General features: G+C 39.8%; 1 protein-coding gene across 1 annotated transcript in view; it reads right to left on the minus strand.

The window, feature by feature from the left end:
* Positions 1 to 14,305, minus strand: part of RBMS2 (RNA binding motif single stranded interacting protein 2) — an 89,722-nt gene extending 75,417 nt beyond the window's left edge. The window contains exon 1 of the mRNA XM_039216806.1: positions 14,192 to 14,305. The gene's annotated coding sequence lies outside the window, so the exon portion shown is untranslated. The remainder of the gene's footprint in view (positions 1 to 14,191) is intronic.
* Positions 14,306 to 14,627: the final 322 nt, after the last annotated feature.

A 14,627-nucleotide genomic window follows, 5' to 3' on the forward strand; every position in this document is an offset into this window, starting at 1 on the left:
TCATAAGTTTGTATTCCTTTAACATTATGTACAAAATTTCAGCAGGCCTTTTTTTTGAGAGAGAGAGAGAGAGAGAGAGAGAGAGCGCGCGCACACGTGCCTGTGGGAGCACAGACACAGGGCTTGCTCAAACCCAGGACCCTGGGATCATGACCTGAGCCAAAATTAAGAATCCTATGCTCAACTGACTGAGCCAACCAGGTGACCCTCAGGAGGCTTTTTAATTCGGCTTGACCTCCCATTTCTTGCACCCAGATAGTGAGGCACCAACTTTACTTTTTTAACGCCCAAATACAATTTATGCTCAAAAATTAACTGAAAGAGGGGTGCCTAAGTGGCTCAGTAGGTTAAGTGTCTGATTACCTCCCAGGTCATGATCACACAGTTTATGGGTTCAATCCTTGCATGGGGCCCCATGATGACAGTGTAGAGTCAGCTTGGGATTCTCTATCTCCCCCCCGCCCCTCCCCTACTCAAGCTTTCTCTCTCTCAAAATAAATAAACTTAAAAAAAAGAGAAAGAATTAGCTGAAAGAACACAACTTTCACTTCCTTGTAAGTTACCTCCAATGAGAAAATGAATTCCCAATGAATATTAAGATAACACTGCCGCCTCCTGGGTGATATGGGTCATGCAACCTTTAGCAAATACCAGGAAAACAAAGCATAGAATTTGTACACACTTAGACCAGAAGTTTGAAACTTAAAGCCAGCTCTACCACTTTCTGTGTTAAATTAGAAAATGTGAAAATTTTTAAAGATTTTTAAGTAATCTCTACGCCCGACATGCGACTTGAATTTACACCCCAAGATAAAAAGTCACATGTTCTGAGTCAGCTAGGCACTCTGAAAATCTTAATCTTTTTAAACATCAGTTTTCCCTTCTACCAAATGGGCACAGTATCTCTCAGGGATTATTATGACAGTCAAACTGGATAATGATTGTAAAAGTACTTTTGTCAATTATAAAGTATTTTACAAGTACAAGATGTATTTTTTTACCTATACATGATATTTGCACTACGCTATGTTGAGTATCACAATCCATCTTTTCTTCTTCAAATTGAATATTTTAACATGGTAATTGTCTTAATAAACCCATCTTATTCCTTACTACAAATCTTTTTTTAATGTTTTAAAATTTATTTCTGAGAGAGAAAGAGAGAGAGAGAGAGCAGGGGAGGGTCAGAGAGAGAGGGAGACACAGAATCTGAAACAGGTTCCAGGGTCTAAGCTGGCTGTCAGCACAGAGCCCGATGCAGGGCTCGAACCCACGAACTGCAAAATCATGACCTGAGCTGAAGTCAGACACTTAACCAACTGAGCCACCCAGGCACCCCTCCTTACTACAAATCTAAGTAAATAACCTGCAGTGGTGATAATCAGAGCCAACTCACTAAATTTTAAGTGGCGAATGGTAAATTTCTTTCTTTAGATGTTAATGTAGAGTCATTATTATCAACTTACTAAAATATGCTGAGTATAAAAATATGCTAAAATTAGGGGCACCTGGCTAAGCTCAATCAATAGAGCATGCATTCAACTCTCAGAGTCATCAGTTCAAGCCCATCTGGCATGGAAATTACTTTTAAAAAATTAGATTGTTGTGGGGCATCTCGATGGCTCAGCAGGTAGAGCATCCACCTCTAGATTTCAGCTCAAGTCATAATCTCAGGGTTCATGGGAGCCAGCCCCAAATTGGGCTCTGTGCTGACAGGGATTCTCTCTCTGCCTGCTCCCACTTGCTCTCTCTCAAAATAAATAAATCTTAAAAAATTAGATTGTTGTGACGGTTGCAGAACTTTGTAAATGTACTAGCAATCATTAAAGTATACTTTTTAAAAATGTTTATTTTTGATAGAGAGAGAGAGAGACAGAGCACGAGCAGGGGAGGGACATAGAAAGAGAGGGAGACACAGAATCCAAAGCAGGCTCCAGGCTCCAAGCTGTCAGCACAGAGCCCAATGCAGGCTCAAACCCAGGAGCCCGGAGATCATGACCTGAGCCAAAGTCGGATGCTTAACCAACTGAACCATCCAGGTGCCCCCAAAAGTATACTTTTAAAATGAGTCAATTAAAAAATATTAAAAATAAATTAAAAAAAAAATGTTTGTTAGTGCCTACTAGTGATGGTTAAAAGTTTTTTTTCTGAAATTTTTAAAACCGTTTTATTTTTTTCTGAGAGAGAGAGAGAGAGACACAGCATGAGCAGGGGAGGGTCAGAGAGAGAGGGAGATACAGAATCCAAAACAGGCTCCAGGTTCTGAGCTAGCTGTCAGCACAGAGCCCAATGCAGGATTCCAACCCATGAACCGTGAGATCATGACCTGAGCCGAAGTCGAACACTTAACTGACTGAGCCACCCCGGCGCCCTGGTGATGGTTAAAAGTTGAATAAAGATTACCTTTTACTTCTTTTGAATAAAGATTTTTTTTTAAGTTTAAAAAAAATGCTAAAATTGGGGCGCCTGGGTGACTGAGTCAGTTAAGTGTCTGACTTCAGCTCATGATCTCACGGTTTGTGGGTTCAAGCCCCGCATTGGGCTCTGTGCTGACAGCTCGGAGCCTGGAGCCTACTTTGGATTCTGTGTGTCCCTCTCTCTCTGCACGTCCTCTGATCGTATGCGGTCTCTCAAAAATAAATATTTTTTTAAATTTTTAAGAAAAACTATATACAAATATCAAATATCCTTTATGAATACAGATATAAAAAGCCCTAACAAAATATTAGTAAACTGAACTCAAACATATTTAAAAAAAGGGTTTATACACCATGACCAACTGCTATTTATTCCAGGAATGCAAGACTGGTTAAACATCCAAAAATCAAGTGACATGATATGGCATATTAATAAAGGAGAAAATCCATGGATCATCTCAATAGATGCAGAACAAGCAATTAACAAAATCTATCTATTCATGATACAATCTCTTAATAATAGAAGGGAATTGGGGCGCCCGGGGGGCTTAGTCGATTAAGCGTCCGACTTTCGCTTGGGTCATGATCTCGCGGTTCGTGGGTTCGAGCCCCGCGTTGGGCTCTGTGCCGACTGCCAGCTCAAAGCCTGGAGCCTGTTTCAGCCTGTGACTCCCTCTTTCTCTGATCCTCCCCTGCTCACACTGTCTCTCTCTCTCTCCTAGAAATAAAAAAAACATTAAAAATTTTTAAAAAATAAATAAATAAAAATAATAGAAGGGAATTGCCTCAATTGATAGATAAGGAAGAGTTACAAAAACCCTACAGCTAACATAATGCTTATTGCTGAAAGACTGAATGCATTCCTCCCAAGATTAAGGACAAGGCAAGGGTGTCTGCTAGCATAATTTCTAGTCAACATTATGCTAGAACTTCTAGACAATGTGCTAAGAAAAAGCTATCAAACAACAACAAAACCAAATAGCTATGACATCTAGATTGGAAAGGAAGAAATAAAATCATCTTTATTCATAAACAACATAACTGCCTATGTAGAAAATCCTAAGCAACTCACAATAAAACTATTAAAATAAATTAAACAAGCAAGGTCATAGGCTACAAGTATACAAAAATCAACAGTATAGCTATACACTAGCAATGAAACAGATTGAAATGAATTTAATAATTCCATTCAAAAAAAAAAGAAAATAATTCCACTCATAATAACATCAAAAGAATTAAATATTTAGAAATAAATTTAACAAAGCAAATGTAAGATCTATACACTAAAAATTATAAAATTCACTGAGATACATTAAAAAATTGTTAAAATGGTAATTTTCCCCCAAATTGATACACACACACACACACACACACACACACAGTTTCAGTGCAATTCCTATCAAAATCTTAGCAAGTTTCTCTGTAAAAGTTGACAAGCTGATGGAAATGCAAAGGCCCTAGGAGAACCAAAACAATTTTGAAAAAGAAAAAAGCTTGAAAAAAGAAAAAAGTTGAAAGACTGACACTAATTGATTTAAAAGCTTACTAAAAGCTAAAGCAAACAAAAGAAAGTGGTACAGGAATGTAGGTCAATAGAATAGAGACCAGAAACTCTTATATTTATGGTCAATTAATTTTCAACAAAGGAATCAAAATAATTCAATGAGGAAAGAATTTTTCCACAGTGCTGGGATAACTGGATATCCACATGCAAAAGACACCAAATAAAAACTTAGACCCTTTACATCATACCATACACAAAAGTTAACTCAAAATGGATCACAGAATTAAATGTAAAAACTAAAATCACAGTCTTCTACAAGAAAACATAGGAGAAAATCTTTATGACTTTGGGCTAGCAGAGCCCTCAGACAACACCAAAAGCATGAGCCATAAAAGAAAAACATGATAAACTGGATTTCATTAAAATTGAAAACTTTTGACTTTCATAAGATACCGATAAGAAAATGAAAAACAGGTCACCAGCCATAAGAAAACATTACAAATGATATACCTGATAAAAGACCTGTATCTAGAACATATAGAGTTCTTATAATTCAATAAGACAAAAACCTAATTAAAAATGGGCAAAATATTTGAAGAGACACTTCACAATCAAATGACAAGCATCTGAAAAGGTGCTGAGAATTAGTAGGCATTAGGAAAATACAAATTAAAACCACAATAAGATACCTACTAGAATGGCTATAATAAAAAAAAAATAGCAAATGTTAATGAGAATGTAGAGAAACTAGAACCCTCATATATCGCTAATGGAAAAGTAAAATGGTACAGCTACTTGGAAAAACTGGTGGTTTCTTAAAAAGTTAATCACATCATGACCACACAGCTGGTTTTGTTTGTTTTTTAATGTTTATTTGAGAGAGAGAGAGAGAGAGAGCGTGCGAGTAAGCATGTGTGCACTGGATTTCACGAACCACGACATCATGACCTGAGCCAAAATCAAGAGCCTAAGGCTTAACCAACTAAGCCAACCCAGGCGCCCCTGCCACACAGTTTTATAAAAACTGTTTTATCTTCCATAAAAATTTTATTATTTAAAAATAATCATGTAAAGGGGCGCCTGGGTGGCTCAGTCAGTTGAGTATCCGACGTCGGCTCGGGTCATGATCTCACGGTTCGTGGGTTCGAGCCCCACGTCAGGCTCTGTGCTGACTGCCAGCTCAGAGCCTGGAGACTGTTTCAGATTCTGTATCTCCCTCTCTCTCTGACCCTCCCCTCCTTACGCTGTGTCTCTCTCTCAGAAATAAATAAAACATTAAATAATTATAATAATAATCATGTAAATTATTTATTAAAATTATTTTAAATAATTATTTTAAAATAATTTTTAGGTTTCTTTTTTTTCTCTTTTTTTAAAATATTTTTATTTATTTCTAGGAGAGAGAGAGAGACAGCGTGAGCAGGGGAGGGTCAGAGAGAGAGGGAGATACAGACTCTGAAATAGGCTCCAGGCTCTGAGCTGGCAGTCAGCACAGAGCCCGACGCGGGGCTCGAACCCACGAAGCGCGAGATCATGACCTAAGCAAAAAAGTTGGACACTTAACCGACTAAGCCACCCAGGCGCCCCAAATTTTTAGGTTTCTTATTAATTCTATGCAAAACTGTTGAAATTTTGACTGGAACTATATTGAATTTATTAATTACTCTGGAGTTTTCCTCCACTGAACATGGTGTATTAGTTATCTATTGCTGTATAACCATATAATTGCAAACTTAGGGGTGCAAAACAACACAAATTTATTATCTGACAGTTTCTATAGGTCAGATGTCTTGCCATGGCTTAGCTAGGCTGCAATCAAAGTGTTGCCCAAGGCTCAGCTCTAACATGAGGCACAAGTTAGGACAGATCAACTTCTCTGACTTGATTTTTGGAGGCATTCAATTCCTTGCAGGCTGTTGGACTGAGGGCCTTAGTTTCTTACTGAGTGTTGGCTGGGAGCTTCCTTCAGTTCCTTGTCATGTGGCCCTACCCTGAGGATAGCTCACAACATGATCACTTGCTTCTTTTTTATTTTTTTTAACGTTTATTTATTTTTGGGACAGAGAGAGTGAGTATGAGCTGGGGAGGGGCAGAAGAGACAGAGACACAGAATCTGAAACAGGCTCCAGGCTCTGAGCTGTCAGCACAGAGCCCAATGTGGGGCTTGAACCCACAGACTGCGAGATCATGACCTGAGCCGAAGTCGGATGCTTAACCGACTAAGCCACCCAGGTGCCCCAACGCTTGCTTCTTGAACGCCAACAAGGCACAGTTACCTCTGCCATATTCTATTTGTGAGCAGGAAGTTACAGGTCCCATTTATATACAAGAGGAGGAGCTTAAACAAAGGCAGGAATATCAGAGGCAGGGAACATGGGAACCAGACAAAAGTTTGCAATATTTAATATTCCATATAATAATTTCTTGGGGGTGCCTGGGTGCCTCAGTCAATAAAGTGACCAACTCCTGATTTCGGCTCAGGTCATGATCTCATGGGACATGAATTTAAGCCCCATGTCGGGCTTAAGACAGTCCAGAGCCTGCTTGAGATTCTCTCTCTCTCTCCTCTCTCTCTCTCTGTGTCCCTCCCGCATGCTCACTCTCTCTCTAAAAAAATTAACTTAAAAAAAATTCTCTACAATATCCTTGTACATCTTAAATTTATTCACATGTACTTTTCAGTTTTTAATGCTATCATAAATGTAGCTTCTAAAGAATAGGCATAGGAGCACCTGGGTGACTCAGTCAGTTAGGGGACCGACTTCAGCTCAGGTCATGATCTCACAGTTCATGGATTCAAGCCCAGGTTGGGTTCCCTGTTGTCAGCACAGACCCTGCTTCAGATCCTCTGTCTCCCCCTCCTTCTTCCCCTCCCACACACTCTCTCTCTCAAAAATAAATAAACATTAAAAAATTAATTAATAGCCATAGTTATTACTTCAGTATAGGAACAGTACTAAATTTTGGATACTGATCTTTTATCTAACAATCTTATTGAATTTTTTTTTGAGAGACAGAATCCCAAGAAGGCTCCACCCCCAGCGTGGAGCCCCAAACAGGGCTCAATCCCTGGCATCACGACCTGAGCTGCAATCAAGAGCTAGACACTCAACCAACTGAGCCACCCAGGCGCCCCATAGTAAAAAAAAAAAAAAAAATTATTTTTTTATTAATTTTTTTAAGTGTTTATTTTTTGAGAGACAGAGACTGAGAAAAAGCACAAGCAGGGGAGGGGCAGAGAGGAAGGGAGACACAGAATCCAGAGCAGGCTCCAGGCTCTAAGATGTTAGCACTGAGCCCGACGTGGGGTTCAAACCCACGAACCGTGAAATCATGACCTGAGCCGAAGTCGGACGCTTAACCAATTAAGCCACCCAGGTGCCCCTAAAAATTTTTTTACAGGGGGCGCCTGGGTGGCTCAGTGGGTTAAGCGTCCGACTTCGGCTCAGGTCATGATCTCATGATTCGTGGGCTTTAGCCCCACGTCGGGCTCTGTGCTGACAGCTAGCTCAGAGCCCGAACCTGCTTCAGATTCTGTGTCTCTCTCTCTCTCTGACCTTCAGCTGCTCATGCTGTCTCTCTCTCTCTCTCTCTCTCAAAAATAAACATTAAAAAAAATTTTTTTTAATTTTTTAAAGGAAAAATACAAAACAGTGTTTATAGTATGGTACCATTTGTAAAAGAAAAAAATATATAATTGCTTACATTTGGATAAAATATATACGGAAAAGATATACAGACAACTATAACAATATTTGCTTCCAGGTAAAGTAGGTAGGTAGATAGGACCAGACAGGAGGGTAACTACACCATATGCCCTTTTGTACCTTCTAAATTTTGTGGGGGTTTTTAAAAGATTTTATTTTTAAGTAATTTCTACACCCAATGTGGAGCTTGAACCCATAAGCCCAAGATCAAGAGTCACATGCTCCACTGACTGAGCCAGCCAGGTGACCCTGTATCTTCTGAATTTTGAACCAAAATTCAGATGAATAAATAAAACTGTAAAAGAAAATAGTCCTGGCAATGAATTTTAATTGGTCAGTTTTATGACCTGTATTTTTCCCCTGCTTGAGCTTCTACACTCAATAATAAATACTCTGGGTGCCTGGGTGGCTCGATTCATTAAGCATCTGACTAGATTTAGGCTCAACTCATGATCTCACAGTTGGTGAGTTCGAGCCCCACATCAGGCTGACAGTGTGGAGACTTCTTAGGATTCTCTCTCTCTCTCTCTCTCTCTCTATCTCTTTCTCTCTCTCTCCCCGCCCCAACCCCACTCACACTTTCTCTCTCTCAAAATAAGTAAATAAACTTAAACATCCAGCTCCACGCTGGCAGTGCAGAGCCTGACTAGGGGATTAACTCACTGACTGTGAGATCATAACCTGAGCCAATTTCCTCTTTCCCCCTCTCTCTGCTCCTTCCCCACTCTCTCTCTCTCAAAATAAACTTTTAAAAATAAATAAAACTATAAAAATAATAATTCAGTTAATCCTATACACTTCTCTGGGCTTAAATCATTTTAATTCTGCTATAGATACATGATTGAGAATTGTGCAAAACTAAGACTTAAGAAAAAATTCAGGGGCACCTAACTGGCTCAGTTGATTAAGTGTCTGACTCTTGATTACAACAGAGCTCAGGACAGGATGTCACAGTGGGTATGTTCAATCCCCACCTAGTGATGCAGCATAGGGATTCTGTTTTCCTCCCTCCCTGCCAATCCCCCACTGTAGTGCATATGCTCCCTCTCAAAAATAAACATTAAGGGGCGTCTGGGTGGCTTAGTTGGTTGGGTGTCTGACTTCGGCTCAGGTCATGATCTCACAGTTCGTGGGTTCGAGCCCTGCGTCGGGCTCTGTGCTGACAGCTTGGAGCCTGGAGCCTATTTCGGATTCTGTGTCTCCCTCTCTCTCTGCCCCTCCCCTACTCATGCTGTCTTCCTCTCTCTCAGAAATAAAAATAAATAAATAAAACATTTTAAAAAATTAAAAAATAAAATAAACATTAAAAAACAGAAAAATTTTAAATCAAGTACCAGTATTGTCAATAACTATCACAGAAATACATATATATTACTTTTTTCCAATTTCTGTGTTTAATAATTCTCACAAAACAGCAATTATATTAATAATTTTCATATATTATAAATGTATTTGGTACTTTATGTACTTTTTACTGTGATTTTTTTCATCTAAATTAAACTGGAATAATAAATGCATATAAGTAAATATACTTAATCTTGAAAATCTCTTACTATACATATTACCTGACAATCTAAAATTGTTTTATCTAGCGGATTTAGACAGGGGAATGGGTGAAGTGGGTGATGGGTATTAAGGAGGGCACTTGTTGAGATGAGCACTGGGTGTTGTATGTTAGTAATTATTCACTAAATTCTACACTTGAAACTAATATTATACTGCATTTTAACTGGAATTTAAACAAGAACTTGAAAAAAGTAAAAAAAATAAAATTATTTTCTCTAAAAATTTTAGAGAAAGATCAGAGGGTTTTAACAGCAGCTTTTAGCAAACTGACAGGCAAAAGTGGATGATGTTTAAAAATTTCCAAATTACATAAAATCTTGAGAAATTTTCAAGATGTCTGTCTGTCTCAGAATAAAACATTAAAAATATATATATGTGTACCTGCACCATAGTGCTACTCTAGCCAGAATCTAAATCCTATTCAAAGACATGTGCTTACTAATGATGACTTAGCAATATTTAAATGTATTAACTGACCTAGTGGCCTTGATAAATATTATTTAAACTTTCAACTCCAACAAATGCCTTAAGCCCATGAACTCAAAGCAACACAATGGTGGCAACAGCTCAGTTTCACCACTATCACAGACAGAATGAGAAGTGAAGATAAAGAAGTGGTAAGTGTAATGGCTCTTTCAAAAAACTTGGTGGAATGAATACAGATAAGAGAGAGACAGTGTGAGGAGGGAAGGGGAACGGAGAGAGGGAGACACAGAATCCTAAACAGACTCCAGGCTCTGAGCTGTCAGCACAGAGCCTTATGCGTTCGAGCTTAAACTCACAAACTGAGATCACCACCTGAGCCTATGTCAGTGAGTAACCAAATGAGCCACCCAGGTGCCCCTCAATTTAAAAAAAAAAAAAAAAAGAAAAGAACAATACTGATGGAAAATCTGAATTGCATAAAGCTGTTTACCTGAAATATATATTTTTTTAAATTTTTTTATTTTTTTTAATTTCTGAGTAAGAGAGAGAGAGCATGAGCAGGGGAGGGTCAGAGAGAGAGGGGGACAGAATTTGAAACAGGCTCCAGGCTCGGAACTATCTGTCAGTACAGAGCCTGATGCCAGGCTCGGACCCACGAACCGTGAGATCATGACCTGAGCCGAAGTAGGACGCTTAACCCACTGAGCCACCCAGGTGCCCCTATATTTTAATTTAATTAAACAGAGTCAAAACATACTCAAGTAATTGTTTCTTCAGATGGCAAAGACTTGAACATATTCAAATGGTGAAAGATGTACTCATTACAGAGAAATAATTCAAAAAATACAGCAAAGTAAGTGGAGATATTAACCTGAGAGTAGTGGAAGGATTTCTCTTCAATAGTATCTAGAGAGATAAACACAGGATATAAGTGTAATGGCAGGAAATAGATTATTTCTTTGTGAAGCAATGGGGTGGTAAGTTCAAGTGAAGGAGAGAATCTTTGAAAGAAGACTGACAAAGGGGCGCCTGGGTGGCTTAGTTGGTTAAGTGTCCGACTTTGGCTTAGGTCATGATCTCACGGCTCGTGGGTTCGAGCCCCGCGTCGGGCTCTGTGCTGACTGCCAGCTCAGAGCCTGGAGGCTGTTTCGGAGTCTGTGTCTCCCTCGCTCTCTGACCCTCCCCTGCTCATGCTGTCTCTCTCTCTCTCTCTCCTAGAAATAAATAAAAATATTAAAAAAAAAAAAAAAGAAAGAAAGAAGACTGACAAGAAGTTGCCTTTAGAATGTAAACAGTGTTATCATAGTGTTTAACTCTTCATAATGCAGGGGTGTCTGGCTGGCCAGTCAATAAAGCTTGAGACCCTTCAGACCCCATGTTGGGCATGGAACCTACTCAAATACATACATACGTACATACTCTTTATGATGAGACCCACCTATATGCTCAGCTTCACTGATCCACACATTCTCACACCCAACCAAACTTTCACTCCAACCAATTGATCTAGAGTCCCTCAAATGTTCCTCTCTTGCTATGTTTGTTATTGAAGAGCTCTGTCTAAAATACCTTTCTTCTCATCTCCATCCAAGCAAACACTTCTCACCCTTTAAGAGTTGGCTCCCGGGGCGCCTGGGTGGCTTAGTCGGTTGAGCGTCCAACTTTCGCTTAGGTCATGATCTCGCGGTTCGTGGGTTCGAGCCCCGCGTCGGGCTCTGTGCTGACTGCCAGCTCAGAGCCTGGAGCCTGTTTCTGAGTCTGTGTCTCCCTCTCTCTCTGACCCTCCCCTGCTCACGCTGTCTCTCTCTCTCTCCTAGAAATAAATAAAAATATTAAAAAAAAAAAAAATAAGAGTTGGCTCCCATCACCCAACATTTCTTGAGGTCCCTTCCCCTTTATCTCAGCTACCCTTTACCCTGACCCTGGTTAGGTGTCCCCCCCCCCTTTTTAATGTTCATTTTTGAGAGGGGAGGCAGGCAGAGGATCAAGCAGGCTCCACACTTACAGCAGAGAACCTGATACGGGGCTTGAACTCACAAACCATGAGATCATGATCTGAGTCAAAGTCAGGCCCTTAACAAACTGAGCCACCCAGGTGCCCAGGATTATACTTCTTTATACTTCCTTCTACATCTCTCTTCATCTTGGCATTTTTCATTGGGAATTTTAAACACTGCTTTCTCATTTTTTCCAACAGTCAGAAACTGGTGTTTGTTTTTGCTTAATTTCTGGATTCCCTAGTTCCAGGCCTTACACACCATAGGCCAATGAATAAACATTCATTGAATGAATGGAAGATGACTATGTTAGAGCTCCTAGTACTTACATTTTATATAATTATCCAAGATTATCTTTGCAAATGGAGAAACTAAAGCAGAAGACATGTGCACTGATAGTAACATTAACATAACAAAAATTAATGAAAAAAACCCCTAAAGGTGAAATAAGCTTTCACTTGCACTAATTAACATTCTAGCTACAGTCTAAAGACTAGAATAAGAATCTCTAAATCATAATAAACATTCCTTAAACATCACGTTTCCAATTTTGTCCCACAGAGGATTTAGCTTTTCTGATTTAAGTTTCAAAATCATGAAGATCAATCCTCCCCCATATACCACAAAACTCTGGCACGATCAGGGACTGACCTAAAAACCTATTAGACATGACAGAGATTTCTTTCACTTACGAAAAACCTCATTTCTAGCTGGCATGTCACAATTGTCTAATACTTTTGCACAGATTTAACTAGATGGGTTCTTTTCAAATCCAAAACAAAAAAACGACTGGACACTGCCAAGCTTTAACTACCTGGGACAACAAACTTGTTCTTCTTGAATATTTTATACCTTACACAAACTGTCGAATATTTTTACTTTACACGAAATGTAGGCCTCCCACATCACTGGTTCATGCTCCTTCCTCATGCAGAGGCAGCAATATTGTAGTGGAAGAAGAATCACTACAAAGGTCAAAGGGCAGCTGGGGGCTAGTTCTCCAAGCAAAGAACCTCCCCTTCTACAGGCAGATTTTCTTCACTGCCCAAACAGTTCCAATTATCAGAGACAACTGGGAAGAATGAGTGGTGAACTCATCACTCGCTGATTATAATTAAAGCTAATTCATAAAACCAGGGGTAGGAAATAAAAGGAAGCAAATGACTTCTAGGTAATGTTTAGAAATTCCTAACATATGGTACCTTTCTCTTGACAGCTTAAAAAGCTTGAGAGAAATAACATCCTGTGAAACAAGGATAAGATTAGCCTGTTACATTTGGAAAAACTAACTTTGGCTCTGGTTTATACCACTTTTCTTAAAGTCATGGGCAAGCCATGTAGGAGGCAGCCCAGGGCAAGCTTGAGTTCCTGAATTAGAGAGTCTCAATAGGTGAGATAGGGCAGATAGGGAATGACTGCAAGAGGGAAAAACAAGCAAGAGTCACTCTATCTGGTTTCAAACCAAATAAACCCTAACCAAAGCAAAGGAGAACTACCTTTCCACAAAATGAAACACACCAGAGTATATTTTTGATATTTATTCTCCCACAGTTACCCTTGATGCTCACTCTAATCTAAAAATTGTAAAGTGATGGTAGAGTGTGCAACTTGATCTCAGGGTTGTAAGATCGAACCCCATATTGGGAGTAGAGATTACTTAACAACAAAAAAGAATTAAAAAATCTTAAAAAAAAAAAAGAAAGAAAGGTGATAGTTTGTGATACGGCCAACGGTAGACAACTCTCAGTACTGTATCATAATGCTTCCACATAAAATGCTTCCTTTAGGGATGGTGTCATTTTCCTAGGATAATTCAATTTAACAGTTAATTTTGGATATAGCTGTACTGATGAGAAAGCCTTGTAGTCAGAGACTTGAGTCCTATTCTTAGCTCTGGTATTAGATAACTCGGTTACCTTATTCAGAGAAGCTCTATTTTCGAGTCTTAGTTCCCTCATCTTAAAAATGGGACTAATAATTACTTTGTAGGTCTCTGGTAAGAAGGAGAGAGAGACTATATAAAATAGCTGGCACACCACAAGCAATAGACGATACCTAACATTTACATGAGTTTTTACTCAATATAGATGCTATGTTAGGCACTGTGAAGATAGAGATGAGTGTTTCCCTAATTGCAAATGATAAAATTCCTGAATATGCTTAGTTTTCAAAATTCTTCTAGGGGCGCCTGGTTGGCTTATTCTGTGGAGAGTGTGAATCTTGATCTCGGGGCTTTAAGTTCGAGCCCCAGGTTGAATGCCAGGATTACTCAAAAATAAAAGCTAAAAAAAAAAAACAAACCACTACGTTTCTATATCACTTCTTTTACACGAGGAATACAGGAGGAAGCAGTTAAAATAACTAAAATTTTGGGAACACTTCACAGTTTATAAAATGTATACTCAGTCAAGAACACGCAAGCCCTCAACAGCTACCAAATAATTGGTAGAGATAACACGTGAACGCAATCCAGTAACCACCAGGGTGACCTTTTCACCACCTCAGGACCTCCCTAAAGTGCCCAGGGACTGTTTCTGGTCAGGGTATTTTCCGGCCATCTGACTCCTCACTCACCAATACCGCGTGCCGGAGACTAGGCGTTCATTAGACCTCCCACGCCGGTCTACGCGGCGGGTTACTGTGGCCGGTTCCGGCCTTCGAATGTTGAAGGTCACTAGGTGGCCTCTTGAAAAGGGCTCACTCTTATCCGCATGTAAAGAAGTACCGCTCTCCTCTCTCTCCGAGAATTCCATGGTTCTGACGCCGGCGCGTCCTCCGGGAGCTCGCCAGGCTTCGCCAACCAGCAAGCCTCGGGTTTCCCGCCCTCAACGTCTGCACGCAAGGCTGCAGCAGGGTGTCGAGGCACCCAAGAATCCACAAGGCTTTTGCGGACGACCCACTGCCTTTCTCTCATTGGGTAGCTTCATCTTTTCTCCGCCCCCAAGGTCTTTGCTTCCCCAATGATTGGGCCTGGGCATTGTCCATCCCAACTTCGGGCACTGCTCTCTTG

Source organism: Hyaena hyaena, unplaced genomic scaffold, assembly GCF_003009895.1.
Source record: "Hyaena hyaena isolate Hyena2069 unplaced genomic scaffold, ASM300989v1 scaffold_655, whole genome shotgun sequence".
Lineage (NCBI taxonomy): Eukaryota > Metazoa > Chordata > Mammalia > Carnivora > Hyaenidae > Hyaena > Hyaena hyaena.